This window comes from Oncorhynchus mykiss, chromosome 2, assembly GCF_013265735.2.
Source record: "Oncorhynchus mykiss isolate Arlee chromosome 2, USDA_OmykA_1.1, whole genome shotgun sequence".
NCBI classification, from domain to species: Eukaryota; Metazoa; Chordata; class Actinopteri; order Salmoniformes; family Salmonidae; genus Oncorhynchus; species Oncorhynchus mykiss.
Window position 1 is genome coordinate 88072124 of NC_048566.1, and position 20456 is coordinate 88092579.

Sequence of the window (20456 nt, forward strand, 5' to 3'; positions counted from 1 at the left end):
CCTAGCTTTATTATCTAGATCACTTGACTTAAGATAGCTGCAATCAAGAATCCATACAATGATGCCAAACTCTCAGTAATGAGGCCAAGTTTCTGGACCATGGACTTTCCTCAAGTACATCTAACACTGAAACACACCTCTTTTCCTATCGATTTACCTTATGTCTGTTCCAAAGAGCAGGTATACATTTGTGATTGGGTTCCCCTCTAGCTCTAGCTAGTGTAGGAGTTGAGGAGGTTACACATGCAGGATATTAATTTGAGCCAGTTTGCTACAGCAGGAAAATAATCCTGCAGCATCAGGAAATGTGAATGATCATGTCAATTGTGATGACCCTCCCACTCTGTCTGCCGTATTCTCTCTTGTGTTCTTGTTTCCTTATTAGGATGCCAGTGTGTGGAGTTGGGAGGGTCGTATAATTCATACATTTCTTTTGTAGGGGTTGATAAAACATTTTTGTGAGGGAAGATCAGAAGTCTGAAATCTCAAAGTGGAAATTACAAACTTCAGAGGCCTTTTGAAATCTCAAATACACTACACATTTTATGCAGGAAAGCTCTTCTGGAACAGGGTGATTACACCCTACACCTGTATGAGGAGGTGAGGTTTAGAGTGGGACAAAGATGATAAAGAGGGAGGGACAGACTGGTGGCTGGCAGGGGAACATGCCTGTTTGGAGAGCAGCCTTCAGGAAGCAGGCCCAAAACAGACAGTAGACAGGGAGAGGCTTCTTCTTTCCTAAAGGGGGAAAGGGGGACTGGCTTCACAATTGGAATGCAATCAGCATCAAATAACCAGGGACTGTCTAGGGCTCCTTCTCTGTGGTCTCTTTTGCCAGTCATCCATTGGTACATAGCAAGCATTATTCTCCTGGAAGTATTCAAGCCATGTCAGTATTGGTGCCTGGCCTCAATCTCAGTTGTGATGCTCTACAGAAGGATTGTCAGCCATTGGGCTCTCTAACATAACAGAAACAACGCACTTCACCCATTTCAATGGTTGCGTTCGTTGAGTCTCTGCTGAAGAATCTCTTCTCTTCTACAGTGTTCTAGGTAGAGCAGATCTGTGGACACAGAGAGGGGTTGATGTGTCACAGATCATAGCTGCTGTTCAGCAGTCAACTAGGAGCTACTGGACATCGACAGAAATGGGAATGTATCTCTTTCATACTTTTATTGGTGACATTTATAAAAGTGAGCCAGTTTGTGGTCAGGAAGGAGAGAGACTGTTCCTTTGAGCTGTCTGATATATGAGACAGAGTAGAGAGGAGAGGAGACCCCAATGAGACACAGGTAAGGCTCGGAAGCACAATGTCAACTGATTTTTATTTCTTCTACATAACAAGATGACATTGACAACACTAGGCTGGAACCAGTGAGGCATCAACACACACCGACAGTCATTATTATAAAAACAACAATGCTGGGAACATTCAATGTTCAATGAACATGTTCTTTATCTCTTTTTGACTAACAGAATAAATAATATTTCCTAAGGCACTGTTGGTGGTAGCTATCCAATGAGGCTTAAAATATCTGATTGACAGCACTGGCATAAATACCATAATGCCATTTATTAGTATGTGATCAACAATGGAGCCAATCAGCCAATCATAAGCCATGGACAAGTGGCAACCAGTTAGAATGAGTCAAAGGTGTGAAACAAGGGGCAACCTTGAACATGATAGTTTCACACCCACCAGACTTACATTGGTAGACTTTGCATTTGTAGAGCACACAATGTGACACGTATCACCTAGCTGTGCGTGCGATTCAGTCAGATATGGCTGTGTCAGGACAGGACCAATGTTTCTGCTCAATGGAACACAGAGCTGATAATATTCAAGTTGAGCCGCTAGCACTCCCATCACAAAATATTGAAATGAAACAGGAAATGCTGCACTGCTGTACACGTCTGCCAGAGTTTGATCTGATTCGTTCTTGTGCCGTCACAGAAGTGTTTTGTTTTTGTTGCCGAACATCTCTGATGAAACCTGAAGCAAGTCACCTGAAATAAGGCCTTTTCTTAATGCCCTGAATGGGCTTGTTTTTGTGCTGGTCAACCCTTCCTAGAACTTCCAAAGACTTGGACGATGTGTTATAGGTGTTTGTGTAGATCCATTGCTGTACTCTTGCAGAGAGCCATATTGATTGTGAGAGCATGGAATGGTAGTTTGGTGGTCTAGTGACAGAAGTGGTTAAAGAGAGAAGGCAGAGGTAATCCAGGTGGCTTCTACCTGTGTCTACATGATGCCTATAAGCCTCTGCTCTGACTGCAGCCTGTTGGATTCTGCCAAATAGAGTTTTCTGCTCAAATGACTAGTCTGGGGGCAATGTTTCTACAGAGAAGGAGGGGGATAGTGGAAGAGAGGAAGTGAGAGAGAGAGATAGAGAGAGAGGGAAGGAGGGAGAAAGTGAGCAGGAGAGAGAGGTAGAAGGAGAGAGCGAGATAGCAAGAGAGGGAGAGAGAGAGCATGACAGGGAGAGAGAGAGCAAGAGGGGGCAAGAGCGAGAGGGGGACAGAGAGAGAGATTGAGAGAGCTATTGCATTTGTATTTAGGCAGCAGCTACCATTCCTGGGGTCCAAACACATTAGGCAGGACGTGAGGAGGTTACAGATGTAGGATCTTAATTTGAACCAGCTTGCTGCAGCAGGAAAATAATTCTGCAGCAACAGGAAATGTGAATAATTATAATTAATGGATTTCTTTTGTGGTTAATACATTATTCGTAAGGGGAAATCAAGTCTGAAATTTCAAAGTGGAAATTACAAACTTCAGAAACCTTTTTAAACCTCAAATACACTACTATTTAAAAATGTCTTGCATTGCAGGAAAGTTCTCCCGCAACAGGGCGATCAAATTAAGATCCTACATCTGTAGAGGAAGAGGGAGAAGGATAGAGAGAGACACTTTGTCACAGATTTAGCTTTTAAGGAGTATTTAAATATGACAGGACACAATTATCCTCGGCGATGTCATCCGCTGCAGATGTGCTCGCTGAAATAATTCCACACTGTTCCTTTCAGCGAGGCGTGCGAGCTAACTCATCAGAGAAACAAATGTCAACCCGTTCCGTCGTGTTTATGCAGCTGTGTCTAACATAATAAACAAAAATAAGATCATTTGGAATTCAGCACAAACATAGAGATCAAAATGTCTGATTTCACTGCCACTAACATCCCGTGAAGGCAGGCAAGGCGTGCTCCAGCATTTCATTATGCTACTGTGTTTATGCTAAACAGGTAATTTTCCAACAAGGTTTCTACTTAACAGACCAAGAGGAAAGCAACCTATTCCCTGGAATTGGCAAGAGGAGGGAAACACACGTAGGTTACCCATCTTATACTTGCTGCAGCTTTCAGTGTTTTCATACACAGGTTGGAATAACATTTTAATGTGACAGAGGCCTTTCTGTTGAATACAGCAATGGAACAAGTCTCTCAAAGTATAAACTTAAGCTCATTTCAATATTCTGAAAAAGTATTGTACCAAGCATAGCTCAACAAAACACATCAGAATAAGATACCAACACAAGTGATTAAGTTTGGTACACATTCTGTTGCATGTGCTCTATGTGTGTGTGGACACTTACATTGATAATCCTAAGTGAAACCACACTCAGACTGAGAGTCATTGGAGTGTAGAGGTGGTGTTCCATGCTAACTCCACACCAGCAGCTCTAATCCTCCCCCGAGCAGGCCAGTGTGCCAACAGTCCTAACAAAGGGCCGTTTAAGCACTGCTCTGTGTGTAAATCCACATAAGGTAACGTAGAACGTGTTAAAAGGGGTTAAGAGTGGCACTTGATGAACAATGCTGTGGGATGAGGAGGGGATGAGAAGGGTGCTTTTCTCCCTGCTGAAGGGTTTTCATAAGAGGACTTGTAATTTGCAGTAAGAGCCACTTCATCCGCCCCCTTACCCAACACCACCTCAGCCCTCCAGCCGTGCAGATAAAGGACAGCTCCTGTCCTGTCCACACAGGCATACTTATCTCCTGGCTAATGAAAGTGCCTGATGACCATCTCCTTTGTGGGTGTTTACAGGGACACAAGTGAAGAGTGGAGCTCCGAATAGAACCGCAGCCACTAGATTGTAACTGAAGTGACTCTTCAGTCCCTGATCCCTTTCTTCTCCAAGACTCCTCTACACACTACACTGGCTGGTTGAATGGTGGGTCTGATTTACAGGTTTTGCTAACACAAGACCAAGTGGAGATTTGTCAAATTGGATGACAAACCACTTCTGGAACGCTTAACTTACTGGAATTTGAATACTGTACATCAAGGGTTGATTTGAGTGCAGTAGTGGTCTAGGCTGTGTATCAGTCCAGCTAGGTAAGTGACAGTAGTGTAACAGTGAGGTGACATCAGATGATGGCGGCCAGCTGGGGAGCAAGGTCAGGGACAGACCAGAGGAGGGATGGATGGAGGGAGAGAGAGGGGGGACAGACACATTTGTAGCAGATGGAGCGGGGGAGGGGGTGTGTGGGGGGGAACGATTGTCTCGAGATCGCCACTCTTCACCCACTCCTGCTTTCATGAGCCTTTTGACTCGGGGCCCAGAGAGACAGACAGAGAGCGAGCATCTCTCTGGAGCCTGGCCGGGCCTGGCAGATCCTGGCAGCGGTGGGCAGGGGGGACTGAGGGAAGAGTCCCACTGTCACAGCTGTCCCAGCCAAGGGGCCTCTGGGAGGTGGCGGGATGGCAGTTGCCCTCCTTTGTTCCATTCTTCCCACCTGTGGATGGAGGAGGAGTAGGCAGGAACCTGCTACAGATACAATACTTCGTAAACAGATGTGCACCTTAAGCAGTTCTAAGTTGATATGATAAACAAGTCTAACTAAGTAAAACGTGATTAAATACTTAAGGCATAAACATGGAGCTTTCTGTTCAGCCATACAGTATATGTCCATTTCATAACTGAGGGGCATTCATTTTCCTTTTTTTCTCCAGGTTAATATTTTTCTGCAATGCTTTACCACATTGTACTGCCACTGTTGGTTTACAAATGTGCCCTGTGGTCAATGTAAAGTATTAGAGCATCTGTTCTCGTCATGATGAAAATCTCCATCTACATACAAGTGGGAGTGGAAGCGATGTGGATTGTGTGTAAGTGAAGCCAGGATCAGGATGGATCCAATATAAAGACTTAAATCAGATTAAGCGTTAATCGGCGATAGCAGACAACCGCATAGCGGATGTTTTGGAAGTGTTGGAGGTGGAACTGCATTGGAGCCGTCAAATCGGCGATCAGCTGATTTTGCCATCATTGTCGCTAAGACACACCCGACCCACTCGCGTTAGAAGTTCAGAAGGAGGTTATATAGAAATAATTGAAAATTATTCAAATAAATAATGAGGGTTTCTATCATCATAATGGAGGTGTAGATTACATCTCACATTCCAGTCTTTGGAAAAAGGCTGCATGGGATTACAGACTCCGTATAGCCAATGGCAACGTCCACTTTAGGTATAATGCCAGGAGCCACTTGTAGTTTTGACAGCTCTAATGCAGTTCCACCTCAGACACAGCCAAAACAACCACTATGCGGATGGTGGCTAACGTGGGTCTAATTGAATAGAGCTCAAGTGAGGTTTAAATGTGTTTATGTGACTTAAACCAGTGAATCATTTGTGACCTAAATAAATGGAGATTAGGAAAATAACCTCACTATAGCATCATTGTAATTCCGTTGGCTGGGGTTTATGGTTAATAACTGAAGTATTAGGTGCTAATTCAATAAGTATATCTTTCTTGGGGTTTTATCTCCAATTCTAAAACCATACTAGAAATGTTTGAAGAGGCAAAATACATCATCTATACAGTTGAAGTCGGAAGTTTACATACACTTAGTTTGTGGGCACTATTTAATGAAGCTGCCAGTTGAGGACTTGTGAGGCATCTGTTTCTCAAACTAAAGTCTCTAATGTACTTGTCCTCTTGCTCAGTTGTGCACTGGGGCCTCCCACTCCTCTTTATATTCTGGTTAGAGCCAGTTTGCGTGGTTCTGTGAAGGGAGTATTACACAACGTTGTACGAGATCTTCAGCTTCTTGGCAATTTCTCGTGTTTCCTTCCTGAGCGGTATGACGGCTGCGTGGTCCCATGGTGTTTATACTTGCATACTATTGTATGTACAGATGAACGTTGTACCGTCAGGTGTTTGGAAATTGCTTCCAAGGATGAACCAGACTTGTGGAGGTCTACAATTTTTTTTCTGAGGTCTTGACTGATTTCCCCATGATGTCAAGCAAAGAGGCACTGAGTTTAAAGGTAGGCCTTGAAATACATCCACAGGTACACCTCCAATTGACTCAAATGATGTCAATTAGCCTATCAGAAGCTCCTAAATCCATGACACCATTGGAATTGTGAAACAGTGAATTATAAGTGAAATAATCTGTCTGTTAACAATTGTTGGAAAATTTAACCGACTTGCCAAAACTATAGTTTGTTAACAAGAAATTTGTGGAGTGGTTGAAAAACGAGTTTTAATGACTCCAACCTAAGTGTATGTAAACTTCTGACTTCAACTGTATACGTATATATATATATATATATATGTGTGTTTTTTTGTCTCTTCAAACAAAAGAAAGGACACAGAAGTGGCTTCTACCTGTGTCTACATGATGTCTATAGGCCTTTGCTCTGACTGCAGCCTGTTGGATTCTGCCAAATACAGTTTTCTGCTCAAATGACTCAATGTATATAACAAGTCTGGAGACAGTGTTTCTACAGAGATGGAGGAAGATAGTGAAAGAAAGGAAGCGAGAGAGCGAGAAAGGGAGGGAGAAAGAGAGAGATGTAGAAAGAGAGAGAGAGAGAGAGAGAGAGAGGGAGGGAGAGAGGGAGGGAGGGAGGGAGGGAGAAATAGAGCTATACTAAGGGAGCTTAGAGAACAAAACTCAAACTTCATTAATCCAAGCCCTACGTGCAATCCGAACCTCTTTGACTCCAGCGAAAGATGCAACTCCTACCCTAACATTAGCCTGAACCTAAACCCCTAACACATACCTCACTGTAAACCGGGGGTAAGATTGCCATCAAAACTTGTTCCACAGTAATTCTACCCTGCTGTCTACTCAAAGATGTCTGCTTCTTAAATCATCTTGAGATGGAACTCAACTCTACAGTCGGTCACACATACAGAATTACAAGGTGTTGTTCTGGGTCTATTCAAGGTGTTGTTCTGGGGCTATTCAAGGTGTTGTTCTGGGTCTATTCAATGTGTTGTTCTAGGGCTATTCAAGGTGTTGTTCTGTGTCTATTCAAGGTGTTGTTCTGGGGCTATTCAAGGTGTTGTTCTGGGTCTATTCAAGGTGTTGTTCTGGGGCTATTCAAGGTGTTGTTCTGGGGCTATTCAAGGTGTTGTTCTGGGTCTATTCAAGGTGTTGTTCTGGGTCTATTCAAGGTGTTGTTCCGGGGCTATTCAAGGTGTTGTTCTGGGTCTATTCAAGGTGTTGTTCCGGGGCTATTCAAGGTGTTGTTCTGGGGCTATTCAAGGTGTTGTTCTGGGGCTATTCAAGGTGTTGTTCTGGGTCTATTCAAGGTGTTGTTCCGGGGCTATTCAAGGTGTTGTTCTGGGGCTATTCAAGGTGTTGTTCTGGGGCTATTCAAGGTGTTGTTCCGGGGCTATTCAAGGTGTTGTTCCGGGGCTATTCAAGGTGTTGTTCTGGGGCTATTCAATGTGTTGTTCCGGGGCTATTCAAGGTGTTGTTCCGGGGCTATTCAAGGTGTTGTTCCGGGGCTATTCAAGGTGTTGTTCCGGGGCTATTCAAGGTGTTGTTCCGGGGCTATTCAAGGTGTTGTTCCGGGGCTATTCAAGGTGTTGTTCCGGGGCTATTCAAGGTGTTGTTCCGGGGCTATTCAAGGTGTTGTTCTGGGGCTATTCAAGGTGTTGTTCCGGGGCTATTCAAGGTGTTGTTCTGGAGCTATTCAAGGTGTTGTTCCGGGGCTATTCAAGGTGTTGTTCTGGGGCTATTCAAGGTGTTGTTCCGGGGCTATTCAAGGTGTTGTTCCGGGGCTATTCAAGGTGTTGTTCCGATGATGATTTTATGAACCAAAAAGCAATGTGTAAATCTGATGTATTTATTTTCACATAAAGGTTTTTCCTGGTCTAAATGTATAAAACACTGTCGGTATTTATGGTGCAAATGTATGTGGTAAAAAAAAATATATTCCACTCAAGTCCAAATAAGCAAATCCATATTCTGTTTAAAGGTCTATATGTTCTACTTAGCTGGTAGTCTGCCTAGTCCAGTCCATTGTCTGTAGGTTGTAGGATGTAGGCCTGGTACAGACCTGAGGGGGTGTGAGGCAAGCTGGGCACGACAGGACAGTGAGTGTTCAATATTTGATCATAGCGAGCACTCGCCGAGGGGCTGGGGGGAGGAATGAAGACAGCACAGTGCGTAGGGGGAAAATTCATGTAAGCGCTGCCTTCACATTAAATACACTGTCTGGAAAAACTTGTAGCCCCACGTATTGTAACAGGCTACTGTCTCTGAGAGGTGAATAGTCTCCTCCTCATCTACCCATTCCCATTGATTAATCTCAACTAGTCATTTATTAGTATGGATTCACTCCATATAATAGCGCTACAAACAATGTCTCTCATTAAATAATTATTTCAGTACAATCAGCAGGCGTATCATTCTATCAGGTTTGAAAAAGCGTTTATGTTTTTTGTAAATAATTTTCTTTAACAAAACAAAAAACACTGGAATGTTCTGATCTCACCTACAATTGTTAGGATTTGTTAGGATTTGTGATATACTAAAAATCTACAAATATTCTCAGGCCACTTAGCTATATTTTTCTCGCCAGAAATCATCGATATAAATTTCTCTGTGCTTAAATGTTCTTGTTCATTTTAGTAGAGAACATGCACAGCCTTGTGCAGAACAGATCCTCTGATTGGCTGTCGCCTCTACGTGTAGCTCTAGCCTGGAGACGTCAGCTTAATTAGCCGTAAAATGAGCAAAAGCAAATATTTATCAGGTTTAAAGTGGAGTGTGGAGCCCAGCCGCACAATGGAGATGCACCTTGTATTGGATCTGCTGGAGTGGTCTGACAGCCACTATACAGATGACAGGATGGTGACAGGACAGCCTGGGGATGAGTGGTCCAGCGTGTTCATCAATACGGTTATTAGTTACTGTAATCATCTCATTGCATCCCAATCTCTTAGATCATTTGTCACTATTATGCCATAATAGCATCAAATATGTCAGGTATGTTGAAAGGCTATCCAAATAATCAAATCAAATGTTATTTATTTGTCACATGCGCCAAATACAACTTACCCTGAAATGCTTTTTTAAAACTAGGCAAGTCAGTTAAGAAAAAAATATAATTTACAATGACAGCCTACACTGGCCCAATTGCACACTGTCCTATGAGACTCCTAATCACAGCCAGTTGTGATACAACCTGGATTTGAACCTGGTTGTCTGTAGTGACACCTCTAACACTGAGATGCAGTGTCTTAGACCACTGCACCACTCGGGAGCCCTAAATGTTACAAGCCCTTAATAGAGTTAAGAAAATATTTACTAAATAAACTAATGTCAAAAATAAAATAAAAAGTAATACAATAAAATAACAATAACAATAACGAGGCTATATACAGGGGGTACCGGTACCGAGTCAGTGTGTGGGGTACAGGTTAATCAAGGTCATTTGTATCAATCAAATGTATTTATAAAGCCCTTCTTACATCAGCTGATGTCACAAAGTGCTGTACAGAAACCCAGCCTAAAACCCCAAACAGCAAGCAATGCAGATGTAGAAGCACAGTGGCTAGGAAAAACTCCCTAGAAAGGCCAGAACCTAGGAAGACACCTAGAGAGGAACCAGGCTATGAGGGGTGACCAGTCCTCTTCTGGCTGTGCCGGGTGGAGATTATAACAGAACATGGCCAAGATGTTCAAATGTTCATAGATAACCAGCAGGGTCAAATAATAATAATCACAGTGGTTGTCGAGGGTGCAACAGGTCAGCACCTCAGGAGTAAATGTCAGTTGGCTTTTCATAGCCAATCATTCAGAGTATCTCTACTGCTCCTGCTGTCTCCAGAGAGTTGAAAACAGCAGGTCTGGGACAGGTAGCACGTCCGGTTAACAGGACAGGGTTCCATAGCCGCAGGCAGAACAGTTGAAACTGGAGCAGCAGCACGGCCAGGTGGACTGGGGACAGCAAGGAGTCATCAGGCCAGGTAGTCCTGAGGCATGGTCCTAGGGCTCAGGTCCTCCGAGAGAAAGAAATAAATATAGAAAGAGAGAAAGAGAAAAAGAAAGAGATAAAAAGAGAGAAAGAGAGAGAAATTAGAGAGAGCGTACTTAAATTCACACAGGACACCGGATAACAGGAGAAATACTCCAGATATAACAGATTGACCCTAGCCCCCCAACACATAAACTTCTGCACCATAAATACTGGAGGCTGAGACAGGAGGGGTCGGAAGACACTGAGGCCCCATCCGACGATACCCTCGGACAGGGCCAAACAGGCAGGATATAACCCCACCACTCTGCCAGAGTATAGCCCACAAAGATCTCCGCCATGGCACAAACCAAAAGGGGGGCGTCAACCCGGACAGGAAGATCACGTCAGTGACTCAAGCGACTCAAGGGACGGCATGGAAGAGCACCATTAAGCCAGTGACTCAGCTCCTGTAATAGGGTTAGAGGCAGAGAATCCCAGTGGAGAGAAGGGAACCGGCCAGGCAGAGTCAGCAAGGGAGATTCGTTGCTCCAGAGCCTTTCCATTCACCTTCACACTTCTGGGCCAGACTACACTAAATCATAGGACCTGCTGAAGAGATGAGTCTTCAATAAAGACTTAAAGGTTGAGTCTGCGTCTCTCACATGGGTAGGCAGGCCATTCCATAAAAATGGAACTCTATAGGAGAAAGCCCTGCCTCCAGCTGTTTGCTGTAGTGACACCTCTAGCGACACCTCCAGCTGTTTGCTGTAGTGACACCTCTATTTGTACATGCAGGTAGAGGTAAAGTGACTATAATAATACCCCTTAATAATATCAACAGTAACAATATCCCAGGTCTGGAGTTGGTTTTACCCATTACTTCCCTGTTACAGTAGCTCTGTACTGTATGTTAATACATGTGGAGCATTAGGACAATATTTCATTCATGCAGGTTTCTCAGACAGGGCCTGACTGGGCCTGGAAGTGACAGTATTTACAAGCAGAGCTCTAAATGGAGATGGCTGGAACTCTGTCCTCTGACGAGACATTTCCAAGCACACAACATGAAGTTCAAGCACAGTTTAAATGAGCTGCGTTTCACAGCTGAAAGGCCACCCAGGGGTTACTGTGTCAGGCAGCTCCAAAAAGAGGGGCACTATCTGGCAGAGCCTTGGTGGGAGGAGTGCCCCAGCTGGTGGGGGTTACACTTGCAGACACATCATGTAGAGTGTTGGTCCCATGTTTCATGAGCTGAAGTGGGGGATCCCGGCAATTTTCCATACGCACAAAATTTATTTCAAATTTGGGCGCAGGTTTGTTAAGGGATACAGACAAACAATGCATTAATAAAGAAATGAAAAACAGTCCTCATTATGTAATGATAAATGATGTAGGTCTATTTGTGTGTCCATGTGCTGAGAAGAGGACCTATTTTCTAAGACCCTCCAACATAAAGGAGCTGTAATGTTAACTAGGCCTTTTGGTGTGCACCAGGGAGGTGGAAGGAGCCATGAATCACACTTAGAGAGGGTGGGTCATGATGGAACGAGTCAGGTCCGGGTGAGAGGACCACTGGGATAGGGAGGGAGTGAAATCCAGGAGAGAGGACCACTGGGATAGGGAGGGAGTGAAATCCAGGAGAGAGGACCACTGGGCTAGGGAGGGAGTGGGGTCCAGGAGAGAGGACCACTGGGCTAGGGAGGGAGTGGGGTCCAGGAGAGAGGACCACTGGGATAGGGAGGGAGTGGGGTCCAGGAGAGAGGACCACTGGGCTAGGGAGGGAGTGGGGTCCAGGAGAGAGGACCACTGGGATAGGGAGGGAGTGGGGTCCAGGAGAGAGGACCATTGGGATAGGGAGGGAGTGGGGTCCAAGAGAGAGGACCACTGGGATTGGGAGGGAGTGAAATCCAGGAGAGAGGACCACTGGGCTAGGGAGGGAGTGGGGTCCAGGAGAGAGGACCACTGGGATAGGGAGGGAGTGGGGTCCAGGAGAGAGGACCACTGGGATAGGGAGGGAGTGGGGTCCAGGAGAGAGGACCACTGGGCTAGGGAGTGAGTGAAATCCAGGAGAGAGGACCACTGGGCTAGGGTTGGAGTGGGGTCCAGGAAAGAGGACCACTGGGATAGGGAGGGAGTGGGGTCCAGGAGAGAGGACCACTGGGATAGGGAGGGAGTGGGGTCCAGGAGAGAGGACCACTGGGACAGGGAGGGAGTGGGGTCCAGGAGAGAGGACCACTGGAATAGGGAGGGTGTGGGGTCCAGGAGAGAGGACCACTGGGATAGGGAGGGAGTGGGGTCCCGGAGAGAGGACCACTGGGCTAGGGAGGGTGTGGGGTCCAGGAGAGAGGACCACTGGGATAGGGAGGGAGTGGGGTCCAGGAGAGAGGACCACTGGGCTAGGGAGGGAGTGGGGTCCAGGAGAGAGGACCACTGGGATAGGGAGGGAGTGGGGTCCAGGAGAGAGGACCACTGGGATAGGGAGGGAGTGGGGTCCAGGAGAGAGGACCACTGGGCTAGGGAGGGAGTGGGGTCCAGGAGAGAGGACCACTGGGATAGGGAGGGAGTGGGGTCCAGGAGAGAGGACCACTGGGATAGGGAGGGAGTGGGGTCCAGGAGAGAGGACCACTGGGATAGGGAGAGAGTGGGGTCCAGGAGAGAGGACCACTGGGATAGGGAGGGAGTGGGGTCCAGGAGAGAGGACCACTGGGATAGGGAGGGTGTGGGGTCCAGGAGAGAGGACCACTGGGCTAGGGAGGGAGTGGGGTCCAGGAGAGAGGACCACTGGGCTAGGGAGGGAGTGGGGTCCAGGAGAGAGGACCACTGGGATAGGGAGGGAGTGGGATCCAGGAGAGAGGACCAATGGGCTAGGGAAGGAGTGGGGTCCAGGAGAGAGGACCACTGGGATAAGGAGGGAGTGGGGTCCAGGAGAGAGGACCACTGGGATAAGGAGGGAGTGGGGTCCAGGAGAGAGGACCACTGGGACAGGGAGGGAGTGGGGTCCAGGAGAGAGGACCACTGGAATAGGGAGGGTGTGGGGTCCAGGAGAGAGGACCACTGGGATAGGGAGGGAGTGGGGTCCCGGAGAGAGGACCACTGGGCTAGGGAGGGTGTGGGGTCCAGGAGAGAGGACCACTGGGATAGGGAGGGAGTGGGGTCCAGGAGAGAGGACCACTGGGATAGGGAGGGAGTGGGGTCCAGGAGAGAGGACCACTGGGATAGGGAGGGAGTGGGGTCCAGGAGAGAGGACCACTGGGATAGGGAGGGAGTGGGGTCCAGGAGAGAGGACCACTGGGCTAGGGAGGGAGTGGGGTCCAGGAGAGAGGACCACTGGGATAGGGAGGGAGTGGGGTCCAGGAGAGAGGACCACTGGGATAGGGAGGGAGTGGGGTCCAGGAGAGAGGACCACTGGGATAGGGAGAGAGTGGGGTCCAGGAGAGAGGACCACTGGGATAGGGAGGGAGTGGGGTCCAGGAGAGAGGACCACTGGGATAGGGAGGGTGTGGGGTCCAGGAGAGAGGACCACTGGGCTAGGGAGGGAGTGGGGTCCAGGAGAGAGGACCACTGGGCTAGGGAGGGAGTGGGGTCCAGGAGAGAGGACCACTGGGATAGGGAGGGAGTGGGATCCAGGAGAGAGGACCAATGGGCTAGGGAAGGAGTGGGGTCCAGGAGAGAGGACCACTGGGATAAGGAGGGAGTGGGGTCCAGGAGAGAGGACCACTGGGCTAGGGAGGGTGTGGGGTCCAGGAGAGAGGACCACTGGGCTAGGGAGGGAGTGGGGTCCAGGAGAGAGGACCACTGGGATAGGGAGGGAGTGGGGTCCAGGAGAGAGGACCACTTGGATAGGGAGGGTGTGGGGTCCAGGAGAGAGGACCACTGGGCTAGGGAGGGTGTGGGGTCCAGGAGAGAGGACCACTGGGAATAACCCATCATAAGCCACTGGTGACCTTTCAAAAGAAAGCTTGCCAAGATGACATCACTCCTGAGAGAAAACCCCACCACACTAGGGATTTTGCAGGCCTGCACTGAAAAGGTGTTGCCTATAGTAACCTTCCATACTATAGCAGGCATGCTGGACACTTGTGCCTATTGTCCCCCCCACTTTAACCATCCTGGTCTGGGCCTCACATTAGCACACAGCACCTTCATGGCTCTGGATTCAGCTATCCTACTCATCTACTCTGTCAATTAGGAGTGTTTATGTTTTTCTCTCGGGACTCAAATGGTATACTCTTGGAAAACTTCACACTTTCCAGTACTGAAATTCATTGAGTACGTTGCAATCTATTACTTTCCCATTGCTATAGTCAGACTGAACTGTACAAATCAATGGTGGGAAGAATTAGGCTTTTGCCTCAGTCTGAGTTAGTCCTCCCTGTGTTGCTGTCACTGTGGGCTAGCTCTTCTGTTTAGGCTGCGTTAGTCCTCCCTGTGTTGCTGTCCCTGTGGGCTAGCTCTTCTGTTTAGCCTGAGTTAGTCCTCCCTGTGTTGCTGTCCCTGTGGGGTAGCTCTTCTGTTTAGGCTGAGTTAGTCCTCCCTGTGTTTCTGTCCCTGTGGGCTAGCTCTTCTGTTTAGCCTGAGTTAGTCCTCCCTGTGTTTCTGTCCCTGTGGGCTAGCTCCTCTGTTTAGCCTGAGTTAGTCCTCCCTGTGTTTCTGTCCCTGTGGGGTAGCTCTTCTGTATATCCACCAGTAGGTGAGTCCTGGGTCCATTCATTCAGACACCTTTAGGGTTTACAGGGTGTCACAGCAAACGAGACATCAACCCAACCAGCCTGTCAAAAATTCACAGCCTGCTCTTTTTGCACATTCCCAAGGTATCTCCTCATACAGTTAGTTGCCTGTTGCATGGTCTTTTGCCATGCTGTTGTTGTTTGGAATCTGTTGAGTTTGATGAATTTTCTTATATTATGTGTGTTAAACAGGTTGACTCTCTGTCTCAATAAAATTCAACTCAGACTTGATTGCCCCATAATGCTAGATTAAATCCTTATTCTACGTATGGAGTCCTGGGTGTTAATGGTGAGGGAGAACTGCTGCCTATCATAAGTCCTGGGAGTATTACAGTAGTTGCCCTGAGACCCCAAGCCAGGCCTCTGACAGACTTTAGGTACATTGGACATATATGTAGTGTGACGCACTATGAGTCAGTGGAATGGTCCCTGGTGTCGGTATGGTGTGGTGGTGCTGGAGAGAAGGGCACTGTTCCGATGCACTGTGCCTGTCAGAGGGGATCTCACTCTGGGTAAGGACTGCTAGAGCGGGACACTGCTGATGAGGAGGACAGTGCCTACTCTATTTAGTCAAAATGACGGAATCGTGGTCATTTCACTGGACAGAAAACATTGCTCTGTATTTAGAGTTTTATTAGGATCCTCATCAGCTGTTGTCAAGGCAACTCTTCCTGGGGTCCACACAGAAAACAAATGTTTGTAAGGGGGTGTGTGTGCTTGCGTGTATGTCAGGGTTTCCATTCAGAAAATGGACAACGTGATCAGGAAGATTTTAATTTGAGAAATGTACCGGACCCATTTTCATTGGGTGAGTAACCCATTAGGTTGTCCACCCACGGTGCTCAGAATGACAGATGTATGGAAATTCATCTTAACAGAACATGCAACTCCTGTAATTAAGCAGCCAACAAAACATCATTAGCCAAAATACAATTTACAGGAAAACACAATTCAAATCAAATATTTGTCACAGGTGTAGAAATGCTTACTTATGTACAGGGGTAAGAGGTAATTGAGGTAAATATGTACATACCATGAGTGTACAAAACATTAGGAACACTAGCTCTCTCCATGACAGACTGACCAGGTGAATCCAGGTGAAAGCTATCATCCCTTATTGATATCACTTGTTAAATCCACTTCAATCAGTGTAGATGAAGGTGAGGAGACAGGTTAAAGAAGGATTTTTAAGCCTTGAGACATTTCAGACATGGACTGTGTATGTGTGCCATTCATAGGGTGAATTGGCAAGACAAAATATTTAAGTGCCTTTGAACGTGGTATGGTAGTAGGAGCCAGGCGCACCTGTTTGAGTGTGTCAAGAACTGCAACGCTGCTGGCTTTTTCACGCCCAACAGTTTCCCGTGTGTATCAAAACCCTAGACCCACTCTAACCCGGAAGCTTACAATAAATCCCACTATGCCCTGCGACGAACCATCAAACAGGCAAAGAGTCAATACAGGGCTAAGATTGAATCGTACTACACCGGCTCCGACGCTCGTCGGATGTGGCAGGGCTTGCAAACTATTACAGACTACTAAGGGAAGCATAGCCGCGAGCTGCCCAGTGACACGAGCCTACCAGACGAGCTAAATCACTTCTATGCACGCTTCGAGGCAAGCAACACTGAGGCATTCATGAGAGCATCAGCTGTTCTGGACGACTGTGTGATCACGCTCTCCGTAGCCGACGTGAGTAAGACCTATAAACAGGTCAACATACACAAGGCTGCTGGGCCAGACGGATTACCAGGACGTGTGCTCCGGGCATGTGCTGACCAACTGGCAGGTGTCTTCACTGACATTTTCAACATGTCCCTGATTGAGTCTGTAATAACAACATGTTTCAAGCAGACCACCATAGTCCCTGTGCCCAAGAACACAAAGGCAACCTGCCTACATGACTACAGACCTGTAGCACTCACGTCCGTAGCCTTGAAGTGCTTTGACAGGTTGGTAATGGCTCACATCAACACCATTATCCCAGAAACCCTAGACCCACTCCAATTTGCATACCGCCCAAACAGATCAACAGATGATGCAATCTCTATTGCACTCCACACTGCCAATTCCCACCTGGACAAAAGGAACACCTATGTGAGAATGTTATTCATTGATCATAGCTCAGCGTTCAACACCATAGTACCCTCAAAGCGCATCACTAAGCTAAGGAACCTGGGACTAAACACCTCTCTCTACAACTGGATCCTGGACTTCCTGACGGGCCGCCCCCAGATGGTGAGGCTAGGTAGCAGCACATCCGCCATGCTGATCCTCAACACGGGGGCCCCTCAGGGGTGCGTGCTCAGTCCCCTCCTGTACTTGTTCACCCACGACTGCATGGCCAGGCACAACTCCAACACCACCATTAAGTTTGCAGACAACACAACAGTGGCAGGCCTGATCACCGACAACGACGAGACAGCCTATAGGGAGGAGGTCAGAGACCTGGCCTGGTGGTGTCAGAATAACAACCTATCCCTCAACGTAACCAAGATGAAGGAGATGATTGTGGACTACAGGAAAGGAGCACCGAGCTCGTCCCCATTCTCATCGACGGGGCTGTAGTGGAGCAGGTTGAGAGCTTCAAGTTCCTTGGTGTCCACATCAACAACAAACTAGAATGGTCCAAACACACCAAGACAGTCATGAAGAGGGCACGTCAAAGCCTATTCCCCCTCAGGAAACTAAAAGATTTGGCATGGGTCCTGAGATCCTCAAAAGGTTCTTCAGCTGCAACATCGAGAGCATCACTACCTGGTACGGCAATTGCTCGGCCTCAGACCGCAAGACACTACAGAGGGTAGTGCGTACGGCCCAGTACATCACTGGGGCAAAGCTGCCTGCCATCCAGGACCTCTACACCAGGCGGTGTCAGAGGAAGTCCATTCTGACAATTCTTAAGGCCTTCCTCTGACACCACCTGGTATAAAGGTCCTGGATTGCAGGGAGCTTGGCCCCAGTGATGTACTGGGCCGTACGCACTACCCGCTTGTGGTTGGATGCCAAGCAGTTACCGTACCAAGCAGTGAAGCAGCCAGTCAAGATGCTCTCAATGTTGCAGCTGTGGAACTTTTTGAGGGCCCAATGCCGAATCTTTTCAGCCTCTTGAGGGGGAAGAGGCGTTGTCATGCCCTCATCATGACTGTGTTGGTGTATGTGGGCCACGATAATTCTTTAGTGATGTGGACACAGGAATTTGAAGCTCTCGACCTCTTCCACTACAACCCTATCGATGTGGATGGGGGAGTGCTTGGCCCTCTGTTTCCTTTAGTCCACGATCAACTCCTTCTTGCTGATGTTGAGGGAGAGGTTGTTGTCCTGGTCTCTCCAGATCTCTGACCTCCTCCCAGTAGGCTGTCTCATCGTCGTCGGTGATCAGGCTTACCACCGTTGTGTTGTCTGCTAACTTAATGGTGTTGGAGTCGTGCATGGTAACACAGCCGTGGGTGAACAGGGAGTACAGGAGGGGAATAAGCACGCATCCCTGGGAGCCCTCATGTTGAGGGTCAGCGTGGGGGATGTGTTGTTGCCTACCCTCACCACCTGGGGGCGGCCCATCAGGAAGCATTCTAAACAGGGCACCTGAGAGGTTCCATATGTGACAGAGATGAAAAAGTCAGTTGGAAACGTAGAAAGAGAGTGACTCTAAAGTGGATGGGTTGCTGATATGACTAGGATTGTGCCTTTGGCTTCTGGATAATGAAAGAAAGTTGATATGAAAACCATTAGAACAGGAGAGAAATGCTGGTTTCAGTGGCATACATGGAAGTCTTTATAAAATACTTTTCTCCACGTTTCAATGGTGGGATTTTGGCTAGGTTCCTTTGAAGAAAGTTAAGACATGCCTCATAATATGAAGTCAAATGTTCAGGTTTCAAACAATTAAGTACATGTTTTCAAAATGCATACTGCCTCCAGCTGACATTGTAAAATGGTGGGTGACGCACTTATAGCCTACTTACCTTTGCCTGTGTACCAGAATGACGAATGGGAGGCACGCTTCAATTACCAGTTGAGAATGTTGCTCTTTTAAATCGTGGCCATCATAACAGTTTTTAACATGCGACTGCATCTAGAATTGTTTCACAATGAATGGGTTTACTGCATAAAAGCGCACGTTTCACTCCAGCCGCAACAAGCAGAGGATCTTCAGTAGCTCTAGCACTGAGGTGATATTCCGCTCAATATAGGCCTTGTATGCAGTGTGAGTGTGATAAATAAGACACATGATGACTAAAGAGAATACACACGCACCAATTAAATTCTGTGAAAATGTGCAAATGAACCTATAGACTGATAAGCATGACGGTCAAATGTATGTTTTCTCCCGGTTAATTTAGCCTGCAACAATTTAATTTATCGGCTTTTCATTTTTTTTATCTGCCAAAAGCTGGCAATTACCAGCTAACGGTAATGTTAAGGGTTTCCCTCACACAGGGGTACCAATTATGTAGTGTAGTGTCCGCTTTAATACATAGTAAGTACATATAGATAGATGCTGATCCAAAGGGAAATGTAACCATGTATAAAGGAGAGAGGTAATCATCAGGTTATCAGTGCAGCCTTCAGCAGACAGAAAGTTATCTCATTCACCTCCCTGTGTCGGTTCTGTGACCAGTCTCACACACAAATACACCTCTCCTCTGTCTGTCTGCTCTGTCTAGCCTCATTAAAACCCCCCTAGCTTCACCCCATCTCCAACTAAAAGCTTTAAAAAAGACAACAGCTAAATCAACCAATGAATTAAAGATAAGCAATAATGAATGAATGAATGTGCTGCAAATACACGAATATGACTGAACATGATATTCTACATTTAGCAGTATAAGAAATCAAGAGTCAATCTACAAAATCATTATTTTTTCTTTACAAGACCATCACTGAACAGTGAGGTCAGTTGCACCAGTCCATTTCTCTCTCTAACACCGCCCTTCATCTTCTTACTGAACTGATCCACCAACTCTGATGCCTCTGATGCTTCATTGTTCAAGCCCAGCATCGCCAGCACCATAAACACTTCTTCACAGCCCCGAATACCAACAGTCCTCTTTCTGGGAAACTGTTTCTGAATCTAATAATTATCCTCTTCATCCTCTTAATTCAGTCTTCAGTGTGTTTGGCTGTAGACTGGGCTGACTGGGCTGTCTGCCAGGCTGGGGCAGAGTTAGAGTTGTCAGGAGGATTACAGTCATACGCAGCACTCAGCAGGAGGCCGAGCAGCCCGCAATTACCCAGCCCTGCGCGGCGCCTTTGATTTAGAGGAAACTTTCAGAAAATGGCTAAAACGTTGAATAATATGCCATTAGCGACTCCCAGTCCAGTACAGAAAAGAGTCCCCCCTCTTTTAGTATACACTCCAAACTGTTTGTTGCAAAGACCGCCATACAATTAGCTACCGGCTGGAAACAACATGAAAATCTAACAATGTTTTATTTCTATTTGTATTCATTTATCCACCGACTAGGCTAAACACCTGGGAGTTGAGCAACCATTTTAATTTATCTTTCCAACTCAGTGGA